This window comes from Thermobia domestica, chromosome 6, assembly GCF_964235325.1.
Source record: "Thermobia domestica chromosome 6, izTheDome1.hap1.1, whole genome shotgun sequence".
Lineage (NCBI taxonomy): Eukaryota > Metazoa > Arthropoda > Insecta > Zygentoma > Lepismatidae > Thermobia > Thermobia domestica.
The window spans coordinates 190169778-190196234 of record NC_137459.1 but is presented as its reverse complement, the minus strand read 5'-3'; the positions used below and the strand labels follow the sequence as shown (position 1 = coordinate 190196234).

The window sequence follows — 26457 nt, the reverse complement described above, 5'->3', positions numbered from 1 at the left end:
GAGCTACTAGAAGGGATTGTGGTAGATGATGCGAAGAATTAACGCACTGAAGAACTAAGCCCTCAAATAGTGTAAGCAGAAAGTAATGAGAACCGCCGCCGCGTGGCGCTCCATTCGCTAAAAACAAGCTACCCGAAGGGATTTTGGTGGATGATCCAAACAATTAACGCACTGAAGCAATATGCCCTCATAAAGTGTATGCAGAAAGTAGTGAGACTTGCCCCTGCGTGGCGCTCCATTCGCTAGAAGCAAGCTACCCGGGGGAATTGAGGCGGATGATCCAAACAATTAACGCAGTGAAACACTATGCTCACACAGAGCATGTGTCCAGAAAGTAATGAGACTCGCGGCTGCGTGGCGCTCCATTCGCTAGAAGCAGACTACCCGAAAAGATTGTGGAAGTTCCAAAGAATTAACAAACTGAAGCACTATGCCATCATAAATTGTATGCAGAAAGTAATGAGACTTGCTGGCGCGTGTCGTTCCATTAGCTAGAAGCAAGCTACCGGAAGGGATTGTGTAGATGATCCGAAGAATTAACGCACTGAAGAACTAAGCCCTCAAACAGTGTAAGCAGAGAGTAATGAGAATTGAAACCTCGTGGTGCTCCATTCGCTAGAAGGAAGCTACCCGGAGGAATTGTGGTGGATGATCAAAACAATTAAAGAACTGAAGCACTTTGCTGACACACGGTATGTGTCCGGAAACTAATTAGACTCGCCACTGCGTGGCGCTCCATTCGCTAGAAGCAAGTTTGCCGAAGGTATTGTGATGGATGATGCAAACAATTACACACTGAATTACTGTGCTCACACACAGTATGTGTCCAGAAAGTAATGAGACTCTTCGCTGCGTGGCGCTCCATTCGCTAGAAGCAAACTACCTGGCGGGATGTGGTGGATGAGCCAAACCATTAACGTACTGAAGCACTAAGCCCTCATAAAATGAATGCAGAAATTAATGAGACTTGCCACAGCGTGGCGCTCCATTCGCTAGAAGCAAGCTACCCGGAGGAATTCTGGTGATAGATGAAAACATTTAACGCACTGAAGTACTATGCTCACACACAGTATGTGTCCAGAAATTAATGAGACTCGCCGCTTCGTGACGCCCCATTCTCTAGAAGCAAGCTAGACGGAGGGATTGTGGTGGATGATCCAAACAATTAACGCACTGAAGAACTAGCTCAGACACAGTATGTGTCCAGAAAGTAATGAGACTCCCCGCTTCGTGGCGCTCCATTCGCTAGAAGCAAGCAACCCGGATTGACGGTGGTGGATGATCCAAACAATTAAAGCAGTGAAGCACTATACTCACACAGAATATGTGTCCAGAAAGTAATGAGCCTCGCCCCTGCGTGGCACTCCATTCGCTAGAAGCAAGCTACCCGGGGGAATTGAGGCGGATCATCCAATCAATTAACGCAGTGAAGCACTATGCTCACACACAGTATGTGTCCAGAAAGTAATGAGACTCGCGGCTGCGTGGCGCTCCATTCGCTAGAAGCAAGCTATCCGAAAAGATTGTGGAAGTTCCAAAGAATTAACCCACTGAAGCACTATGCCCTCATAAAGTGTATGCAGAAAGTAATGAGACTTGCTGGCGCGTGGCGCTCCATTCACTACAAGCAAGCTACCAGAATGGATTGTGGTAGACGATCCGAAGAATTAACGCACTGACGAACTAAGCCCTCAAATAGTGTAAGCAGAAAGTAATGAGAATCGCCGCCTCGTGGCGCGCCATTCGCTAGAAACAAGCTACCCGGAGGGATTGTGGTGGATGATCCAACAATTAATGCACTGAACAATATGCCCCCATAAAGTTTATGCAGAAAGTAATAAGACTTGCCACCGCGTGGCGCTCCATTCGCTAGAAGGAAGCTACCCGGAAGAATTGTGGTGGATGATCAAAACAATTAAAGCACTGAAGCACTTTGCTGACACACGGTATGTGTCCGGAAACTAATTAGACTCGCCACTGCGTGGCGCTCCATTCGCTAGAAACAAGCTTCCCGAAGGGATTGTGATAAATGATGCAAACAATTAACACACTGAAGTACTATGCTCACACACAGTATGTGTTCAAAAAGTAATGAGACTCGCCGGTGCGTGGCGCTCCATTCTCTAGAAGCAAGATATCCGGAGTGATTCTGGTGGCTGATCCAAAATTTAACGCACTGAAGCGCTATGCCACATAAAGTGTATGCTGAAAGTATTGATATACGGCGCAGCGTCGCGCTCCGTTCGCTAGAAGTAAGCTACACGAGGGATTATGGTGGATGATCGAAACAATTAATGCACTGGAGAATTATGCCCTCATATAGTGTATGCAGAAACTCGTGAGATTTTTCCAAAGCGTGGAGCTCCATTCGCTAGAAGCATGCTACCCGGAGGGATTTTGGTGGATGATCCAAACAATTAACGCAATGAAGAACTAGCTAACACACAGTATGTGTGGAGTAAGTAATGAGACTAGTCGCTGCGTGGCGCTCCATTCGCTAGAAGCAAACTACCCGGATTGATGGAGGTGCATGATCCAAACAATTAACGCAGTGAATCACTATGACCCCATAAAGTGTATGCAGAAAGTAATGAGAGTCGCCGCTACGTGGCGCTCCATTCACTAGAAGCAAGCTATCCGGAGGGATTGTAGAGGATGATCCAAACAATTAACGCAGTGAAGCACTATGCCCACATAAAGTTTATGCAGAAAGTAATGATACTCGGCGCCGCCTGGCGCTCCATTCGCTAGAAGGAAGCTACCCGAGGGATTGTGGTTTATGATCCAAACATCTAACGCATTGGAGCAATATCCTCTCATATATTGTATGCAGAAACTAGTGAGACTTTCCACCGCGTGGAGCTCCATTCGCTAGAAGCAAGCTACCCGGAGGGATTGTGGTGGATGATCCAAAATTTAACGCACTGAAGATATAGCTCACACACAGTATGTGTCCAGAAAGTAATGAGACTCGCCCCTGCGTGGCGCTCCATTCGCTAGAAGGAAGCTACCCGAGGGATTGTGGTTTATGATCCAAACATCTAACGCATTGGAGCAATATCCTCTCATATATTGTATGCAGAAACTTGTGAGACTTTCCACCGCGTGGAGCTCCATTCACTAGAAGCAAGCTATCCGGAGGGATTGTGGAGGATGATCCAAACAATTAACGCAGTGAAGCACTATGCCCACATAAAGTTTATGCAGAAAGTAATGATACTCGGCGCCGCCTGGCGCTCCATTCGCTAGAAGGAAGCTACCCGAGGGATTGTGGTTTATGATCCAAACATCTAACGCATTGGAGCAATATCCTCTCATATATTGTATGCAGAAACTAGTGAGACTTTCCACCGCGTGGAGCTCCATTCGCTAGAAGCAAGCTACCCGGAGGGATTGTGGTGGATGATCCAAACAATTAACGCACTGAAGATTTAGCTCACACACAGTATGTGTCCAGAAAGTAATGAGACTCGCCCCTGCGTGGCGCTCCATTCGCTAGAAGCAAGCTACCCGGGGGGATTGAGGCGGATGATCCAAAAAATTAACGCAGTGAAGCACTATGCTCACACACAGTATGTGTCCAGAAAGTAATGAGACTCGCCGCTTCGTGGCGCTCCATTCGCTAGAAACAAGCTACCCGAAAAGAATGTGGAAGTTCCAAAGAATTAGCCCACTGAAGGACAATCCCCTCATAAATTGTATGCAGAAAGTAATGAGACTTGATGGCCCGTGGCGCTCCATTCGCTACAAGCAAGCTACCAGAAGGGATTGTGGTAGATGATCCGAAGAATTAACTCACTGAAGAACTAAGCCCTCAAATAGTGTAAGCAGAAAGTAATGAGACTCGCCGCTTCGTGGCGCTCCATTTGCTAGAAACAAGCTACCCGAAAAGATTGTGGAAGTTCCAAAGAATTAACCCACTGAAGGACAATCCCCTCATAAAATGTATGCAGAAAGTAGTGAGACTTGCTGGCGCGTGGCGCTCCATTCGCTACAAGCAAGCTACCAGAAGGGATTGTGGTAGATGATCCGAAGAATTAACGCACGGAAGAACTAAGCCCTCAAATAGTGTAAGCACAAAGTAATGAGAATCGCCGCTTCGTGGCGCTCCATTCTCTAGAAGCAAGCTACCCGGAGGGATTGTGGTGGATGATCCAAACAATTAACGCACTGAAGCACTATGCCCTCATAAAGTGTATCCAGAAAGTATTGATACTCGACGCCGCGTGGCGCTCCATTCGCTAGAAATAAGCTACCCGAGAGATTGTGGTGGATGATCGAAACAATTAACGCACTGGAGAACTATGCCCTCATATAGTGTATGAAGAAACTCGTGAGACTTTCCAAAGCGTGGAGCTCCATTCGCTAGAAGCAAGCTACCGGGAGGGATTTTGGTGGATGATCCAAACAATAAACGTAATTAAGAAAAATTTCACACACAGTATGTGTCGAGAAAGTAATGAGACTCGCCGCTGCGTTGCGCTCCATACGCTAGAAGAAAGCAACCCGGATTGATGGAGGTGAATGATCCAAACAATTAACGCACTGAAGCACTATGACCCCATAAATTGTATGCAGAGAGTAATGAGACTCGCCGCTGCGTGGCGCTCCATTCGCTAGAAGCAAGCAACCCGGATTGATGGAGGTGGATGATACAAACAATTAACGCACTGAAGCACTATGACCCCATAAAGTGTATGCAGAAAGTAATGAGACTCGCCGCTGCGTGGCGCTCCATTCGCTACAAGGAAGCTACCAGAAGGGATTGTGGTAGATGATCCGAAGAATTAACGTACTGAAGAACTAAGCCCTCAAATAGTGTAAGCAAAAAAGTAATGAGAATCGCCGCCGCGTGGCGCTCCATTCGCTAGAAACAAGCTACCCGGAGGGATTGTGGTGGATGATCAAAGCAATTAACGCACTGAAGCAATATGCCCTCATAAAGTGTATGCAGAAAGTAATGATACTTGCCACCGCGTGGCGCTTCATTCGCTAGAAGGAAGCTACCCGGAGGAATTGTGGTGGATGATCAAAACAATTAAAGCACTGAAGCGCTTTGCTGACACACCGTATGTGTCCGGAAACTTATTAGACTCGCCACTGCGTGGCGCTCCATTCGCTAGAAGCAAGCTTCCCGAAGGGATTGTGATGGATGATGCAAACAATTAACACACTGAAGTACTATGCTCACACACAGTATGTGTGCAAAAACTAATGAGACTCGCCGCTGCGTGGCGCTCCATTCGCTAGAAGCAAGCAACCCGGATTTATGGTGGTGGATGATCCAAACAATTAACGCACTGAAGCACTATGCCCTCATAAAGTGTATGCAGAAAGTAATGAGACTCACCGCTTCGTGGCGCTCCATTCGCTAGAAGCAAGCTATCCGGAGGGATTGTGGTGGATGATCCAAACAATTAACGCACTGAAGATTTAGCTCACACACAGTATGTGTCCAGAAGGTAATGAGACGCGCCCCTGCGTGGCCCTGCATTCGCTAGAAGCAAGCTCCCCGGGGATTGAGGCGGATGATCCAAACAATTAACGCAGTGAAGCACTATGCTCACACACAGTGTGTGTCCAGAAAGTAATGAAACTCGCCGCTTCGTGGCGCTCCATTCGCTAGAAGCAAGCTACCCGAAAAGATTGTGGAACTTCCAAAGAATTAACCCACTGAAAGACTATCCCCTCATAAAGTGTTTGCAGAAAGTAATGAGACTTGCTGGCGCGTGGCGCTCCATTCGCTACAAGCAAGCTACCAGAAAGCATTGTGATAGATGATCCGAAGAATTAACGCACTGAAGAACCAAGCCCTCAAATAGTGTAAGCAGAAAGTAATGAGAATCGCCGCCGCGTGGCGCGCCATTCGCTAGAAACAAGCTACCCGGAGGGATTTTGGTGGATGATCCAAACAATTAACGCACTGAAGCACTATGCCTACACACAGTACGTGCCAAGAAAGTAATGAGACTCGCCGCTTCGTGGCTCTCCATTCTCTAGAAGCAAGCTACACGAGGGACTGTTGTGGTAGATCGAAACAAGTAACGCACTGGAGAACTATGCCCTCATATAGTGTATGCAGAAACTCGTGAGACTTTCCAAAGCGTGGAGCTCCATTCGCATGATGCAAGCTACACGGAGGGATTTTGGTGGATGATCCAAACAATTAACGCAATGAAGAACTAGCTCACACACAGTATGTGTGGAGAGAGTAATGAGACTCGCCGCTGCGTGGCGCTCCATTCGCTAGAAGCAAGCTACCCGGATTGATGATGGTGGATCATCCAAACAATTAACGCAGTGAATCACTATGCCCCCGTAAAGTGTATGCAGAAAGTAATGAGACCCACAGCTGCGTGGCGCTCCATTCGCTAGAAGCAAGCTATCCGGAGGGATTGTGGTGGATGACCCAAACAATTAACGCACTGAAGCACTATGCCCTCATAAAGTGTATGCAGAAAGTATTGATTCTCGGCGCCGCCTGGCGCTCCATTCGCTAGAAATAAGCTACACCAGGGACTGTGGTGGATGATCGAAGAAATTAACGCACTGGAGAACTATGCCCTCATATAGTGTATGCACAAACTCGTGAGACTTTCCAAAGCGTGGAGCTCCATTCGCTAGAAGCAAGCTACCCGGGGGGATTTTGGTGGATGATCCAAACAATTAACGCAATGAAGAACTAGCTCACACACAGTATGTGTGGAGAAAGTAATGAGACTCGCCGCTGCGTGGCGGTCCATTCGCTAGAAGCAAGCTACCCGGAGGGATTGTGGTGGATGATCCAAACAATTAACGCAGTGAAGCACTATGCCCCCGTAAAGTGTATGCAGAAAGGAATGAGACTCGCCGCTGCGTGGCGGTCCATTCGCTAGAAGGTAGCTACCCGAGGGATTGTGGTTTATGATCCAAACATTTAACGCACTGGAGCACTATCCTCTCATATATTGTATGCAGAAACTAGTGAGACCTTCCACCGCGTGGAGCTCCGTTCGCTAGAAGCAAGCTACCCGGAGGGATTTTTTTATTTTTTTTTTTTTTATTTTTTAGCCTCCACATCCCCCTGCCTTGGCCGATTACTTTCGGACTTATTTATGGCAGACGCAACTGCCTCATACCTTTGTTCTCCCTCTTATACTTTGATGTTTCTTTATTATCTCTCTGTCTTTTCGGCGGTCAACCTCAGCAGATTGAGGTGAGGCACATTTCTTTCCAGCACGGCACCTAATATTTAAAACCATGCCCTTAAATTTCTCTCTTTTTTTGTTTGTTTTTTTTTTTTGTTTTTGTTTATTTTCCTTTATTTATCGTTTTACATGCAGAAAAGAACCTGAAAGAAGAAAGAAAGAAAGAAATATTGTGGAAGTTCCAAAGAATTAACCCACTGAAGCACTATGCCCTTATAAAGTGTATACAGAAAGTAACGAGACTTGCTGGCGCGTGGCGCTCCATTCGCTACAAGCAAGCTACCAGAAGGGATTGTGGTAGATGATCCGAAGAATTAACGCACTGAAGAACTAAGCCCTCAAATAGTGTAAGCAAATAGTAATGAGAATCGCCGCCGCCTGGCGCGCCATTCGCTAGAAACAAGCTACCCGGAGGGATTTTGGTGGATGATCCAAAGAATTAACGCACTGAAGCACTATGCCTACACACAGTACGTGCCAAGAAAGTAATGAGACTCGCCGCTTCGTGCTGCTCCATTCTCTAGAAGCAAGCTACCCGGAGGGATTGTGGTGGATGATCCAAGCAATTAATGCACTGAAGCAATATGCCCTCATAAAGTGTATGCAGAAAGTAATGAGACTTGCCACCGCGTGGCGCTTCATTCGCTAGAAGGAAGCTACCCGGAGGAATTGTGGTGGATGATCAAAACAATTAAAGCACTGAAGCACTTTGCTGACACACGGTATGTGTCCGGAAACTTATTAGACTCGCCACTGCGTGGCGCTCCATTCGCTAGAAGCAAGCTTCCCGAAGGGATTGTGATGGATGATGCAAACAATTAACACACTGAAGTACTATGCTCGCACACAGTATGTGTCCAAAAAGTAATGAGAATCGCCGCTGCGTGGCGCTCCATTCGCTAGAAGCAAGCAACCCGGATTTATGGTGGTGGATGATCCAAACATTTAACGCACTGAAGCACTATGCCCTCATAAAGTTTATGCAGAAAGTAATGAGACTCACCGCTGCGTGGCGCTCCATTCACTAGAAGCAAGCTATCCGGAGGGATTGTGGTGGATGATCCAAACAATTAACGCACTGAAGATTTAGCTCACACACAGTATGTGTCCAGAAAGTAATGAGACTCGCCCCTGCGTGGCGCTCCATTCGCTAGAAGCAAGCTACCCGGGGGGATTGAGGCGGATGATCCAAACAATTAACGCAGTGAAGCACTATGCTCGCACACAGTATGTGTCCAGAAATTAATGAGACTCGCCGCTTCGTGGCGCTCCATTCGCTAGAAGCAAGCTACCCGAAAAGATTGTGGAAGTTCCAAAGAATTAACCCACTGACGGACTATCCCCTCATAAGGTGTATGCAGAAAGTAATGAGACTTGCTGGCGCGTGGCGCTCCATTCGCTACAAGCAAGCTACCAGAAGGGATTGTGGTAGATGATCCTAAGAATTAACGCACTGAAGAACTAAGCCCTCAAATAGTGTAAGCAGAAAATAATGAGAATCGCCGCCGCGTGGCGCGCCATTCGCTAGAAACAAGCTACCCGGAGGGATTTTGGTGGATGATCCAAACAATTAACGCACTGAAGCACTATGCCTACACACAGTACGTGCCAAGAAAGTAATGAGACTCGCCGCTTCGTGGCGCTCCATTCTCTAGAAGCAAGCTACCCGGAGGGATTGTGGTGGATGATCCAAACAATTAACGCACTGAAGCAATATTCCCTCATAAAGTGTATGCAGAAAGTAATGATCCAAACAATTAACGCACTGAAGATTTAGCTCACACACAGTATGTGTCCAGAAAGTAATGAGACTCGCCCCTGCGTGGCGCTCCATTCGCTAGAAGCAAGCTACCCAGGGGGATTGAGGCGGATGATCCAAACAATTAACGCAGTGAAGCACTATGCTCGCACACAGTATGTGTCCAGAAATTAATGAGATTCGCCGCTTCGTGGCGCTTCGTTCGCTAGAAGGAAGCTTCCCGGAGGAATTGTGGTGCATGATCAAAGCAATTAAAGCACTGAAGCACTTTGCCGACACCCACACAGCAAGGAATATTTTCTCAACTAAAAGAAAATATTTTTCTTGGTTTCCAAAAGGTTTTCCTTCTCTGGAGATTTCCATGCTGGTTTCCCTAATGTATTCCGAATATTTCCGGAAAATATTTTCCCAAAAATGTTTAGAAAACATTTTAGAAATTACCGAAAGTACATTTTGAGAATGTTAGCCGGAAAGTATATCCAGGAAAATATTCACAAAATGTATTAGAAATATTTTATTGGATATAATCTAATATGTTTTCACTGTTGAGAAGGAAAATATTTTCGAAATGATAATAAAAATGTCGTCAATATATGATATTTGAAACAATGAAAGGAAATATATTCAATATATTTGAAAAATGTTTTCTAATAGGTTATTTGAAATATTTTCTATTTTTACAAGAAAACATATTGAACATCTATTTTTAAAACGTTTAGAATGTTTTAAAAATAAATTCTTTCGTAATATAAGAAATATTTTTCAGAAATGTTTTAAAAAGGTTTACTTAATTTTAACAAAAGTATTTTGGTAACCTTCTGTTATAACTTAAACAGAATATTTTCGTACAATATTTTAGTCTTATTTCCAGAATATTTTATCGAATTTTGAATATAAAACTTTAAAACAGGAAAAAGAAAACATATTAAAAATGAATAGAAAATGTTTTCCGTTATGTTTTAGAAAATAATTTGTGTTTTTAGTGAACAACATTTTCTGATATATTATAGAAATATTTTTACATTGTTTTCAGAATATACTCTTCCGTTACTGGAGAAAATATATTCCTTGTTATATCTGAGAAATATCCCAAATATTTACCGGAAATATTTTTTAAAAATGTTTGGAAAACATTTTATGAAGTACAATAAGTATATTTTTAGAACGTTAGAAGGAAAATAATCTAAGGAAAATTTTCACAAATTCTACTATTGTGTTGAATGTAATGTAATATGTTTTCAATATTGAGAGAGAAAATGTTTTCAAAGTAATACTGAAAATGTTTTACATACATGATATATTAAAAAATAGGAAATATATTCCATAGATTTTACAAATGTTGTCCAACGTGTTACTTGCAATCTTTTCTATTCTTACGAGAAAACGTATGAAATATAATTTTAAAAATGTTTCGAATATTTTAAAAATAAATTCGTTCGTAATATGAGAAATATTTTCCAGAAATATTTTAAAAACATCTATTAATTTTGTATGGAAATGTTTTTGTTACCTTCTCCTGTAACTTAACCCTAGGAAGTCCAAAAATGTTTTTTTGTCTCAAGTAGGTCCAAGGGGAGGCTCCTCGAACCCACAGTATAACATACTATAATTCACATAATGCCATCTAACAACAAATTAATATAGAATAAGCATTCAGAACTTACTCGTGGCTGATATGTTTTTTCCCAACATAAGAACACAATCCTTGTAAATAGAAACGAAAAAATCTAAGTTCAGGAAATATACTTGTAGAAAATATGTCACATGGAAGTCCAAGGAGGGGGTTCGATGAGCCCACTACTTAGAAATAATTTTTAATTTACAAGTTACTAAATAATAACGCACTTTAATGATGTGGATTTATCAAAGAAGTAATAATAGACAACAAATAAAATCCTCAATATTTTAATCAAGACTTACGACGGAGTGTTTCAGGAAATATACTTGTAGAAATTATGTCACATGGAAGTCCAAGGAGGGGGTTCGATGAGCCCACTACTTAGAAATAATTTTTAACTTACAAGTTACTAAATAAAAATGCACATTAATGATGTGGATTTATCAAAGAAGTAATAATACACAATAAATAAAATTCTCAATATTTTCACCAAGACAACGACAGGTTTTTTTTCAAGAAATACAAACGAGTGGGTTCGAGAAGGACTTCCTAGGGTTAAATAAAATATTTTCATATAGTATTTTAGAATTATTTTCAGAATGTTTTATCTAATGTTTAATTAAAAAAGTTAAAACAGATATTAAAAATGAATAGAAACTGTTTACTATCATGTTTATGAAATATAGTTTGTGCTTTTAGCTGATAGTATTTTATTATATATCAAAGAAATACTTTTACATTATTCTCATAATATATGATTCAGTTACAATAAAAGTACATATTCCTTGTTATACCTAAAATGAATCTTAGCGGAAATGTTTCTGAGACATTTTTCTAATTTAAATGTGTTGGATATTATACATGCATACGTATATATATATATATATATATATATATATATATATATATATATATATAGAGAGAGAGAGAGAGAGAGAGAGAGAGAGAGAGAGAGAGAGGAAAGTTACCAATATCAGCCCCCTATCCCTAATCCGGCGCCCCAGTCTCTAGCGTCTCTGTGAAGCGTAAACAGCCAAGTGTTGTGCTGGGCACATTACTTACTCCGATTAAGAAAAGGCGCTGATATTAGAAAGTAATCCTACACAGTTTGGGGGCTGAGAATCAGTAGGCATTGTGATTTGAGTGACTTACAAGTTTTCGTAGTGTCAGAGAAATCTGAAGTTTCACGATAAATGAGTATGCGTAGGCAAAATTTTCATTATAGTAGCTAATTAAGGAACTACAAAGTAAGTAAATACGTGTTTAGTAATGCATTATAAGCTTTAATTGCGAAACTATTACGTTTGTTTCCGCCATGTGCTGAAACCCTATTCCGGCACCCCTTTTGGAGTCCTAAACCGGCACCCTCTTTAATGGCATATGTGTCATTAGTAGACCCTGTAGCTTCTAATCTTTATAGGCTATAGTCCTATATAAAATGAAATAGAGTTGCTCGAGTTCTGAGAAAGTTTTTCATTGTTGCAGCGCCGAAAAGAAGCCGCCTTAATTAGGGAAACGGAAAGAAAACCACGCACTATAATCACAATTGGCCAAAAGAAAATATGACTGAGGCCATAAATGCTGTGAGATCGAAGGAAATGTGATGAAAGAACGCTCAGTATCTCAGAATTCAGCTCTCTTTTCAACACTTGAAATTCTCATTAAATACACTGCTTCACCAGAAAATGATGTTTCATGTATGTTCTGTTCAGACAATGATGAAATGTGAGTTATGCGTCTTATGTGTTCAGACTGGGCACATGCTGAATGTATTGGAGCTGGAAAAGACGATTACATATGTGACGTTTGCCGATGATTGTGATTGGTGCTTTTTGTTTATTTGTTTATTGAACAGTTTTCATAATTATATTGAACGTTTACGCAAGAAGCGCATACATACAATGAAAATACAAATGTTTATATTTCTTCAAAATTTTTATGTTTCATCAGTCAAATTATTTATATTTTCTGAAATAAAGTCATGGTACGCCATTATCTGGTCATATTTAATTTTCTTCAGTTTATTTGGTAATTTTTAGGTAACTCACTGCTAGTAATATACGAGGATGCTGATTTAGGCTACCTTTTTCAGACTCATGAATTTGATAGGTTTCAGAAAAACCTTTATAACTTCAACCACGTTAGGCTTATCAACTTTGTACAGCCAACTGAACATAAGAAACTTGTTTAACTTTTTATATTGAATACTTAAAATTGACAAATTCTAATTCTATCAATTATAGGACTGAAAAACAAACTGGGGTGCCGGATTTGGCTACTTTCCTCTATATATATTAGTGCACTGCATGGTTCGAGCTCAGGCGGTCCAGCTCTGCTGTTTCCTTAGCCCAGGCTGGGCTAGGGCAGGCCGGCGCTTCAAGTAGGGCTGGGTTCGGGCGATTATTTGTAGTTCTTTAATAATTATTGACTCTAGTTAAATGATAATTGCAATAAAACTAACGAGGAGTGAAAGGTATTACAAACAATGCACGTTTACAGTTTGTATTGCTTAGCGGCTCAACTTTTTCTATATAGAGAATTAATTGTTCATTAATTGTTCACCAGGCTTGGGCGAGTTGGCTCCACTATTAATTTGGGCCGGGCCGGGCCGGGCTTGGGACAAAAATTTCCAAAATTTTTCGAGCCTGCATGGGGCTGGGTCGGACCTAGCTACATTCAAGTCGGATTAGGCTCGGGCCGAAAAATTCGGCTCTTGCAGATCTCTAATGTGTATATATATATATATATATATATATATATATATATATATATATATATATATATATATATATATATATATACAGGGTGCACTGTTCACAGCGTTTGGAAGGTGAATCTACTCATCGAAACATGAAAAGCTGTTTATGAACATGTGGTCAAAAGCAGGGATGCCACATTTTGTAATTTCGTACTAGATTTAGTGATTTGCTATTGAACTAGTGATCTAGTACGTACTTCGGGTAAATCTGCACATTCTAGTGATTTTTGGCGTTTCCTTTCTGATGCAGACAAATGGCAAGGAAATGGTTCTTAAAATAATAGGAAGAAGTATATCGCAGTTCGAACGAATATAGAAACTTCCAATTATTCTTTTTTTTCCCTCTGACTGAATGAAACCCCTGCTGTTAACGACCTTTAATAAACAGCAGCTATCTTTGGTCCGCTACCTCCTTTTGTTAGCAGATATGGGATGGACTAAAATTGTAGTTTTTATTTTAAGAAAGTAAAAAAATCCCTTAATTATACGGTACATTTACACACACACAGGCACAGTCTTTACTTGCTTCCCAATGAATTTGAGGAACATAAATAAATAAAACGCAAGTACCAGAAAATAGAGTCAATACAGACATTTTCATCTGTAACACATTTGTTGAGAACTATAATTGGATGTCACGTGCAAGTCCTCTAAACATGTTCCATCCTTTAATTTTATCCGTATAACAATTCCTGATTTCAGGAAAAATTCCGTTAACGATGTCATATGAAGTTCTACACTCTTGTACTTTATGTATGTGAGACCACATGAGAAACCAAGAGACAATACTAACAGGTTTTCTTCCAGGATCAAAGTCTAAATGTGAATGTGCTGAACTTGAACTTTAATGCGTCCCTTGTACAAAAATAACAAGTAATCCCAATGTTTAACGATGTCATATGAAGTTCTACGCTCTTGTACTTTATGTATGTGAGACCACATGAGAAACCAAGAGACAATACTAACAGGTTTTCTTCCAGGATCAAAGTCTAAGTGTGAATGTGCTGAACTGGGACTTTAATTGCGTCCCTTATACAAAAATAAGAAGTAATCCCAATGTTTATTTATTTTAGTCCTTGGGGGGAGGGGGAGATGGAATCTAACCCTTGGAAGGATTTCTAAAAAAAAAAAAAAAAACACTGGATTCTAACTGCCACTGTTTGTTATATTACACAAAATATGGTTGTGGTGATATGTAAATGATATTGCGTTTTCGTCAGGGCTTTCATTCTGCAGGAGAGGAGGATAATGATACTGGAGAATATTTTCTATTATCATAGTATTGAAGGTGATTACATTTCCTCCATTCTAACTTGGCCAAGCTAGGTAACTTACATTATATATAAGGATTAACATAACCTAAAAAGCTTTTTCCATGGCAGTTTTATACTGTACCCATGCTTCTTACTTTTCGGTCTACGGGACTCTGTATTCCGAAATATTCGACGGCTCCCAAGTAAGAACATAAGTGTACCAAACGCATAGCCTGAAAAGCCTTTATATGTGTGCGCATTTGAGACATGGGTCTACAGTTTAAAATGGTATAACAACTACATGAGCTCCCAGCGGATATCAAACCATGGGGTCCCGTGCTCAAGGCGTATATGCTAACCATACAAACGTGAACAAATTCACAAACACACACACACACACACACATATATATATATATATATATATATATATATATATATATATATATATATTGTTGAGTTGATATTGAGTTTATCGTCCCTTTTAGCAGCGAGGCGTGGACCTACTGATTAACGTGGAATCCGAACTAAATGAGCTCCCGCTGGGAATCGAACACGGCCCAAGTAGCACACTTATGTCATAACAACGTCAAATGTTGGTCCTTAAATTCCAAAAGACGTCAAGCGAAGAAATATGGCGTCATTTGTTACGTTAAATAATGGTAACAAATATAACGGAGATACGACATGTGGACGTCTTTTAGGCCGCGCCTCTATTACTTCCGAATGCGATTGCGAATGCGAATTTCCCAGCACGTGTAAATAAATTAGAGAGGCCTCGACTAGTTCCGATCAGCAAATTGCGAAAACCGACGAAAAGATTCGAATGATCCCAACCTTGGGATTGTTCGTCCGAATACGTGCGAAGGAGAGTTGTCTGTAGAGGACAGCGTTGCCAGATCTAGCATAATGATGCTAGACCTAGCATAATTTGTATGTCTTTAGCATCTAGCATCTTGCTTTTAGCATCCTGCCCAAATCTAGCATAATTTCAGCAAGTTTATCAAAAAACCGTAAAACCTGGAGATGAGAAAGAAGTTGGTCGTGGGGAGAAAAAGAACGGCAGAAATGTATCTTCTTCCATTGATTCATATAGTCGGTAAACCATACAGGCAGTCTTATTTTCCGAAGTAAGTTAGAAACGGCTTTTTTCTCTTTTTTTTTTTGTGGCTCCACCCAGGGTTTTCTAATCCTTTAACTGCGAGGCATGGGCGGAGCTATGGGGGCCATTCTCCCCTCAATTTTTTGACAACTTCACCATCTTTATTTCTGACTTCATTACCATCTTTATTCCTGAAATTAAAGGTCCGAGACCGACCAAAAATCTGCCCCCCCAGGCAGATAATTCCAAACTCCGCTTATGCTGCGAGGTAATTTTCTTTCAAAATATGTAAAAAAAAAAAAAAAAAAAAAAACACTTTGCATTCATTTATACGATATATACGCCATTGAGTCTGGCAACGACTGCACTAGTTTAGTTGAGTTAAAGCTTTGGTGCGTGAAGTATTGAGTTCTATCCACACCTTTTTGCGCTCTGCATGTTTTAAGTTACGTTATCGTATCTCAGCTTCGTTTTTTTAAACTCTTGAATTAGTAATTATGAGGATCTAGCATAATTTGACCGAATCTAGCATAATTTCGATCAGGTTTTGGAATAATTCCGAGCTGTGAGTCTGGCAACGCTGGTAGAGGAATTGAGCGCTACGAGAGAAATCAATTTTGCTTTGCGTGAAAGCAGACGACGTTGCAAGGTGCGGAGATGAAATAAAAATGAAGATGGAAGTAGATGCTTGTTCATGCTTTAATGAATTGTGCTTTTGATAAAGTTGCATTGTGGAATCAAGCTTATCCAGACAAACGACAGGTCGCGAACAAATTTTGGGCAGATGTAAGCAAGGAACTTGGCGTGGAAGGTATGTATATATTTCTTTGTTTTGTCTTTAAAATATGAAGATTTAATTAATACATGAACCCCAACTTTTTTTCAATTTATATTTCCCACTACCTTAACACCCTAAGTACAAGGGCAAGAACGCAGTCTATTACCTACTTTTTAACATCCTAGATAGTCAATGAATAATTCCTGAAAGTATGGCGTTTCTCGTCCTCCCCTAAATGGGAAGTACGGCTCCTTAACTATAACCTAATTTGAGATTACAGAATCAATCAACTTTCTAAGAAACTTTTCTCCATGAGTAAAAAAAACTCGTTTTTGCTATTTCAAACATATTTGTCAATAATTACGTATATTCCTAAAATCATCACTTGAGGTACAAAAAGGGGATATAGTATACGTAAGACAGGAGCAGTTCCAGAAGGAGCTGGACGCTCACACTTTTAGGGATTATTCATTGAGTATCTACGAACTTAAATAGGGGGTAACAAACCCACTTTCATTTACTTACCGACTGATACGAAAATAAAAAATAACGTCGTTTTCTTACACTTTGTTGTTCTTCCTCAGTCGTGTTTACCTTCACGACTGCTGATGTGCAAATGTCTGAGGTGTATCTAGTAGTACCAAGTCATGCATGATTGCTTAGCGGTGTTTGCAGTGAGAAAGGAAGTTTGGGAGTCATTGCGTACAGGTTTTCGTGAAAAGAACGTAACGCGAAGTTTGCTTTTTTATGTTTACTTTTAGTTTCTGGTCATTTCAATGCGAATTATGATGCTTAGAATTACGTGTATAAATTGAGGAAAATTCCTCGCTGATCGTATTACATCTTGGAACTCTAAGCACAGATGCTATTTTTAGTGATGGGTTTGCACACACTGACATAAGCAGCGGTAGGTGGCAGCATGGTATGAAAAAGAAGTGATTAACAAGATGGAAGGAGGATTGTCATGGTTATTCCGTTTTACGTGAACTGCTTCTTGTGTAAACGTGAAATCGTCGAAATAAGTATGAAATAAAAAAGTGCTGTGTTGTTCGTGTGATGCAGGAGCACGTGCTGCTCCGCATCGGTAAATTGTCTTAGGGATTGGTAGGGATGCAGGGAAAGGAACATGTTTCGCTGTTGGAAAACACGTTTCATTGGAAATTCGAGGAGGAAAACGAGGTGCAGTTTTTCCTCCTCGCTTTTCAATGGAACGTTCTTTTGTAGAGTTAAACTCGATTTTTTAATGCTTTCTGTTCTTTATTCTCTTTTTACTTTAACACATTATGGCCTTGTACTCTACATCTGCATGTGTAGTGCCCTTGTACTTTATCTATGAGCGTGTGTGGAGGGGGGAAGGGGGATTTAACGCATATCGCATGTCTTGCGCTCCTTTTGCTCCTTATTGTCTTTTTACTTTTATTCCTCACATTTGCCCTTGTACTTTCTATGTGCATGTGTAGTGCCCTTGTACTTTATATGTGACTGTGGGGGGGGGGATTTAACGCATATCGCATGTCTTGTGCTGCAGGATACTTCTTACTCTTGTATTACGTAGGGAAATGGTATTTCATGTGGAAGTGGTAATAGAACACAGAAGAAACGGAGATCAGGGTGTATTCACACTTTATATTGGAGTGTGAATACAAGATGATCTGGGTTTCCTATGTGTTCTGTTACCACTTGCACATGAAATAACATCATTCCCCTACGTAATGCAAGAGTAAGAAGTATCCTGGAGCACCGGAAACAAGGGCGGTCTCATGTATACTATTACCAGGTAGTGCAACAGTAAGATGTATCCTCGTGCACGGGAGATGAGAAGTAGCTGTTCTTAACTATTACCTCTAATTTTATTTAGTTAATTTATTTTAAAGTGAAAATAGTAGCGGTTACCACGAAAGCACTACAAGACACGCTCCAACTGTGCATCGATAAGTAGGGCCCTTTGAAAAAATATAGTAGAGTAGGGTAAGATAAAGTAGAGTAAGATATAAATAAGTAGGGTAGGGTAGAGGTTAGCTTAAGGTTAGGTAAGTTTTGATCCATTTTCATAAAATTATTAATGTGTAATTTCTCCTTTCTGAGTGAGTATACCTGCTGGAGCGGGCGTTGTAAATTAACCCGTGCATAAAACACAAACCAGTTTGTGCTAGGTGGCCACTGAAAAGCACAAGTGCTATCTAACTGAGACAGGGCAGGAGTGCAGCACGAAAACCCGAGTGACAAGAGTGCGTCCGTAGGGAGCAGACGCGTCATCGACGGGGGTTATGCGCATAAACGATGATAGTGGAATAACACACTAACAGGCAGTTATTCCGAAGTTGGTCGTCCGCCTAGGTTTTGGCTAAAAGTGTAATAATTGGTTCCTTTCTTTACCAAAGTTTTACTTTTAATTCACATAATAATGCCGAGTGACCGTTAGCGAGTGGAGACGGATTAGTGCCCCGCAGGGCACGTTGTTTTCTGTTTTTATTACAGCTAAATGGGAAGAGGGGCCTGTGTTCTAGAAAATTGCTGCCTTGTTCGTTATGTCACTTACCGTTACAGTAAACAATAAAACTTTCTCCACGTTTCTTTATAGTTATTTGCTTACCACATTCTCTACAATTTATCTTTAGGTTTACTGAGCCATGACTTACTTACTTTTAATGGCTTTTCCTGATTATCACCAGCAATGTTTTCAAAAACAAATGCTCATTACATTCCCATAATCCTACCATGAAGTAACCTTGTGCCAAGTAGTTTCCTCCGCTTGACAAATAGTTCCATGCTTAAAACCGTTTATATGAGAAAATAAACACAACTTTCGCTTTCCTTATACATTATGAAGCACACGAACAAGCAAATTTATTTCTTGCCGGTAAATTTTCAAAATTTTACTAGATACGGACGACCAACTTTGGAACTTAACCCCACTAACACATACAATGCTTTCACTGTTACTCAAGATTCATTTCAATATGCTGTGCAGTTTGCACTGACAGTAATTACTTATATTCACACTGTCATTCCGTATGGAGCGGGCATGTCAGCGACGGTGGATATGCACGTAACCGAGGGTAGTGCAAAGATTTTATATCCCATACAACTATGCCTTACATCTAATATAGCTTTACTTCACTCCTGTGGTTATGAGAAATGAGGGAAATAGTGGAATGAAGAAAGTGGGAGGAAACGGGAGAACCCCTAGAAAACCCATGAGCACGGTGTTTGTCCACCACAAAGTCCACACGGCGCGAGCTGGGATCGAACCAAGGACCCCAAGCACCGGAGGTGAACGCTCTACCACTGAGCCACCGCGCCTCCTGGAAACACAAAGAACACTTCAATTTCATGTAATTTATGATTTATTGATAATATTTCTGCTATCCATCACTGGTTATCATATATGTATGTAACAAAAGTTCATTTTTGCAGATTTCTTAAATCTACACTTTGAATTGCAGAAGCTCGATTTTGGGAAAAGCTTGAAGTTAGTCCATGATGACCCGTTACTGCAATAAAAGCCAAAGATGACTTCGGTAAATACCAGTTACCGGTCGCACACTTTCCCACTTTTTGGGGGGGGGTTAATTGTCGAATTCGGTTCTTGACAACAAGACGAGAGTAATACCCGGAGTTGGTACTTGCACTATACTCACGAATTCTTCTGCAGGTTTAGGGGCCGCGGTGGCTCAGTGGTAGAGCGTTCACCTCTGGTGCTTGGGGTCCTGGGTTCGATCCCAGCCCCCGCCAAGTGAACTTTGTGGTGGACAAACACCGTGTGCGTGGGTTTTCTCGGGGTTCTCCCGTTTCCTCCCACTTTCTTCATTCCATCATTTCATTCATTAGTCATCATCACCGTCTCCTTTAGCCTAACCGGCATAACCGTGGGACGTAAAACTCCAATATTTCATTTAATTTTTTTTCTTTGTTTTCACATGGTTCTTCAACAGGGTACAGGTTTCCAGAAGAGAATAAGAGAAGTGAATATAAATGTTTTTTGACTATCGACAAGATTTCATTTCATTTTCATTTCTCTTCTGCAGGTTTAATACTGTGAATGTGTTTTCCGTTTTGCCATGTTGCCATATCCTCTCCCCAATACGTCGCAGAGACCCTTACCACGGCCGTTTTCACTGAAAAGCCACTGCTTTATCGGACCTGTCTGCGTTTTGGACTTCTGAAAGCAATTTTTAAATTGAAATGCAGCACCATTAGAAATCACTGAAACGGTTTGGTAAATTGTAGACACTTATTTTCACGTATTCGAACCTTTTTCTATAACTTATATTTTCGCTTTTCTTCGACTATTTTTAGAATCTTATTCATGGCTATGAGTACGGGCCGAATCGTGTGTTTTGTCGTCGCTGTTTTATAATAATATATCACTCCCGTAAAGAAGGAGATTTGCTCGTTTCTCCAGTGATCACTCTGAACTTCCCTTTGCAGAATAACAGTCCAGTTTAAGCGAAGTCCACATGCAGTAAAATAGAATTTTTATCTTGAAATTTTACACGATGCTTTGCGTTACAATTTTTTACACTTTCTTTGTTGCACTTTCATTGTTTTCACTATTGCCAACTGTGACTTCAAAGTTAACGAAAGTTCGCTAACTTCAAATGGCAGTAGTTCGTTCATGAAGCATTGGTCGAGAATGCTATTTGGTGTGTTTATTATTCATGTACAGTTGAACCATCTGACAAAATTTAAGAATTTTAAATTATGATGTTTTTGAGAAAATGGCGATTTTTGAAAATTTGCCGATTTCTCGAATTTTTTGCGATAAAACGGTTGCACACAGAAGCTATATATATATATATATATATATATATATATATATATATATATATATATATATATATATTTTGGGAAAGCGGGTTACTACGTCTTACCAACCGTGAAAACGGAATTTAAAATTCGAACCGGAAGTGCTTAAAAAAAGCACAAACTTCGACTTTTCACATAAACTTACGTTCATTTGTTAATTTATGTACAAAAAGATACGCATGCGCAAAACAAACTGAAATAAACTATAGTTTATTCATATCCCTATGTACATACCACAACAAGAATTATAACTCTACATGTCTCCATAGATGAATTGTGGGGCTCCGAATTTGACTATTTTCCATGTTTTCTACAATTCAGGAATTGTACTCCCCGTCCTTGATGGCCCATTACTTAGCGGGAAATTTTTTTTCCGACAAAAAAAAAAAGGTCCCAAAATTAAAACATTTTTAATTCCTATAAATAAAAGTTTGAACAATATCTGAGATGGTGATGGTACAATTTTATTTTTTATTTATTTATTTATTTTTTTGCCTGAATTGAAATGGAAGGCACCAGATATCTAATAAGTACATCTAATTTAAGTTAAAAACAACTGAAGTTTCTCATTAATTTTTACTTACTATAAAGATGTGACAAAATTTGTAAAATACTGTACATATTTTATTTTTTTATTTTTCTATAATAGATTATTAAAACACATGGTACAAAACATAAGAAATGTTTATTAAGTATTGACCTGTTCCGAGAGATCAGAAAAAATGAATACGAGCTGGCTTTGGAATGAAAATGGTGTTCTTTATGCTATGTATTGGGTAGTTCAGGAAGTGAGTACTTATTGAATGTTTTATTATTATTATTATTCGATATGCCCATTAAACCATATAGTTGAGACTATTGTATTAATAGAAAGTTGAGACTATAATATTAATAAACTTTCATAGAAATAGGAACTAACTATACATTTAAATAGGAAGAATGGGTCAAATAAAATTTACTGTAGGCAGCCAATGACACCCCAAAATAAACAAACTTTTGTTCTTTATAATATATCGAACGTAAAGGAACGACATTGGTTGATTTGGCGCTTTATTGATGCATTTCGAAGGAAAAAAGAGAAGCAGGACACGAGGCAATGCTTCGAGAAGACGATCCGCCCAAGAAAAGGAGAAAATTCCCGACGAGAGCTCACGTCGTGGTTCGGATTCCCCGTTAATCAGTAGGTTCACGTTTTGTATAGCCTCGCTGTTTACGGGACGTTAAACTCAAAATCAACTGAACTGAAAGAAGAAAATATATTCAAGGTGATGAAAGAATTCGCCGTGCAGAATTTTGAAACTGTTGACATTGCAGAATAATGCTGGATTTGGCCCATAATTCCGTCATGGTAATTGTAACATAAGACAAAGTAAATTATTCAATAGGTATATTATATTTCACTGTTTACTTCTTGTTTCACTGTTGTTTCCTTTCCAATTATCTGTGTTGCAAATACGTAGTAATAAGCAGTAATGCAGTGTTATGAATTGCTATGAAGTTATGAATATCCTTTACGTTAGAGATATTGTAAAGATAACTTCACAGAAGTTTACTTTGGGGTGTTGTAGGATGCAGTCCTACAGCAAATTTTATTTTAGCCCAATACAGATTAATGCTGAAAAAAAGTTCTGCAGTCCATTATCTCCGATTTTCCTGAAATTAGGATATATCATTCTAAAAACAAAATAATTAGACCCATTTTTTCTGCATTATACAAAAAATAGAACTAAATTAAGCATTTGTTGCAACTGAGACTTTTAGTGACTGCCATAGGACTATAACGTAAGGAAAATTTAGAGTTTTGAAGATGACATTTTAAAGAGAATTTGCATCAAATTTAACCTTTCCGAACTTCTTAATTTTAGGTTGTGCAGTTTTTTTTTAAGAGTTTTAGTGATATTAGTGCCTATTTTTAAGGCTTTTAGTACGTAATCATCCGGTTTCTATTTTTGAAATGCATTATAACCCATCTAAGTAGATTAACCTATTTAGATATACGGCTTTGCGTCCAAACGTCCTGCTCCGGTATCACAAGGTGGTATAGGAGCAGAGGGCTGGTGTTATTTATCACTAGCTTTTAAGATATATATAAGTGAGCATAGTGAGAAGGACCACATATAGTTCTACCTTATTAATTTATACAGTATGGTGCTAAATTCGGTGTACAAAAGCAGAGGGGTGATAACTTAGGATTCTAAAACATGTATTTTTAGATAGAGCACATACTAGTTCCTAAGTAAGGTCTTGACCCGACTTTGGTAGGTCCCATAGTTTTGGAGCTGTGGACCTTTAGAGTTGATTTTTTTTCATGTTTTCGGCAGCCTATAACACGTGAACGATGGGCTTTTCGCCCTAAGTTTATTGGAACTTTTTTGTTTGTTTTACTCTCAGGAAACACTCCTCTGCTTTTGTACGACGAATTTAGCGCCATACTGTAAGTATCGTTAAAAAAATGTAAATATTAAGCTACCCTTAATCTGCACTTATTTCTATTATTTTATGGCATGCATGCAAATAGCGGAGTTGGGATTAGGGCGCCAGAGTCCAGCGGGCAAGCTCTGTGTCGGTTTTCTACATTATTTATTTACAAATACTGAACAAAAATTCAGAATAAATTAAATCTTTTAAAAGTTTTTTTTTTCTTTTTAACTGTTTAAAGTGAGCTTATCTTCTTTCTCTCTTAAGTCGAAGCTGGAAATATAAACCACCGAATGATTTCTGTGTATGAACTCTGTCAAACTCGTAACCCAGCTGAGTTACTTTCCTTCCTTCGCTCAGTAATACTCATGCATCTACAGTTTCCATTTTCATCCTAAGTTAAGTTTATTGTGTTCTGTAATATCATTATTTTAAGTTTGGATCATAGTTTCAATTCTATATCTACACTATAACTTTATTCAGCGTACCAAATTTGAGTGACAGTTATTAAGATATTTAGTATATAACTTCCAAAAGTATAGGAAACAATGTTTTAGTATTTTGGATAGCCTGAGGTAAGATATATATATATATTAAAAAACGCTTCGTTTGACTTAACCTTGATTCTGAGATATCTTTCGTTTTTAAATTTTGCCACACATGCTACAAATAGTAATTTTACAACAATTGCTTTATTTTAGGAGTCCACTTCGTTTGGAGGCTATCAACCGAGATAATTTCAAGATACGCCACACACAGGTACTACATAGACGGTACCAAATTTGACTGTAAGTAAGGATGAATCCCAGAAAAAGGAAGAAAGTGTTGTGACTCACCTAGCATTTCAAAGTGTCTTCCTATGTGATGAACTATCATCAGCCTTCCATTATTAACGCGCGGCTTGCTCAGTTTGCAGATTCGACGAAAAACGTTTTATATAGAGAGAGTTTGGCATAGAGACATTTAGTGTAGGAAGTCCAAAATTCGTAGCGTCAACATAACACCAATTTAAAAATCTAGACTGAAGGTGTAATTAATTCTTATTGACTGTGATTTTTTTTTTATTGGCGTAGCTCGCTTCGTGTGATGCGTATGGTACTCATTTAAGTTAATTTGCGTGCATATTATGTTTAGTTTTAATTTATGGCAGTTAAATCACACTTCAGACTCTAAAGTAATGTATAATATACCTACTTCGTATCGTTAAACATATTCTTAGATGAAGGTGACAGAGAACTTTTCAAGAAATAGTTTAACTTATTTTGTATGTGTTGAGGGGAGGGGGGCGTAAGTAAACGCATGATTCTGCTGCTTGGTTTTCGGTGATTGGTACAGTCATCTTCTGAACTACAATACTAGGGTGTGGGGAAGAGTTTGTAAGGTGCAACTCTGTTCGAGCTTTTCTTACAAAGTAAGTGTTTTTTTTAAATGTTATATAACACTTGTTAAAATTGATATACTGATGAGGTGTATATACTTTTCAAACTATTATAATGTACGGTATGCAATTAGTAGACTTAAATTAATATAGACTTTTTGTTTATGTATTCACATTAAATATATTGTGTACTACAAATGTATACTTAATGTAAAATTAAGTAATTATTACTGTAATTATTCTCAATAAATCTACAGGATTTTATTTTATGTATTTTCTTTTAAAGGTTCATTCCTTTTTTTGGCTTTCGGTTTGTTATGTAATCATAAGTAATGTAGGATGGTGGAATTTAGATCATTTTAAGGATAATTTCTCTATTATATACGATAACTCAAGGAAATAATCGATTGTATATCGCATTAAATATTTACATGATATAAAATAAGTTATTTTCCCCATTTATCATCTATAAATCTTACCACCAGTGGGGTTCTGTAGTATAGACACTGGTTGCCCAAGTACTTCACAAGTTGCGGTATAGTCAATGCGGTCTGGTTGCTTGAGCACTGACTTCAGGAGTGGTAGAATGAATGACTATTCGGAAACAGTGAGTAGCCTAGTGGTTAATGCATCGACACGGTAAGTTGAAGTTACAGGTTCAAATCTTAGTCCAGTCTTGCATTTTCTTTCCTTTTGTAATTATGTACTTTAACTTAGTACAGCTGATTTCTTTATATTCAATTTATTTCATCATGACTTTTAACACAAGAACGACATGAACCACTCACATGTTGATACCTGGGATGTCTTTCTTGTGCTCTGTCATTTGTTCTACGCACTACAATAGCTGTTTTAGTGTTGTGTAAAACATACAACGAAGAGCACAATTAAGACACCCTCGACTGTGAACATCTGAGTGGTCCACGTCGTCCTTGTGTTAAGAGTCATGGTGCTATAAATTGGTTTAATGGTGATATGATCACGTTTTACAGTGATTCTTTATAAAAAAAACTCACTATATACACGTGTTTGTAAGTTTCGTATATTTTTAATACTTTTGTAAGAAACTGTACTATAGCATTTTTTTTTGGGAGTTCCATTAAGAATACTTTTCACAAAATGCATGTGATTTGTTCCGATTGTTATTGTTCCGCCATATCATTTTTCAATGAATATTGGCATTGATATAATGTAGTGTGTCCGAGATAATTTATTTTTCTCCACTTATACAGCACAGTGCCCCCTGTGGTGTCGCCTTGTAATATTAAGGGATTCCGGGTACATGACAAAATATTTAGAAAATATTTTCTGTACATGATAGAACATATTCAGAGAATATAAGGTAGACATATCAAAAACATTTTCAAATTACTTTTCTTGGTGTTTTGTAGCAGTAGC

At 39.2% G+C, this 26457-nt stretch overlaps 1 long non-coding RNA gene across 2 annotated transcripts; it reads left to right on the top strand.

Annotated features, from left to right (window-relative positions):
• The first annotated feature begins 16317 nt into the window (after positions 1–16317).
• LOC145687750 (uncharacterized) lies at positions 16318–25323 on the top strand. 2 transcript variants are annotated; one of them, XR_014131739.1, is made up of 3 exons: positions 16318–16487; positions 21913–22051; positions 24383–25323. It is a non-coding gene; the product is annotated as an uncharacterized LOC145687750 (long non-coding RNA). The 2 variants fall into 2 exon arrangements; XR_014131738.1 differs by lacking the exon at positions 21913–22051.
• Positions 25324–26457: the final 1134 nt, after the last annotated feature.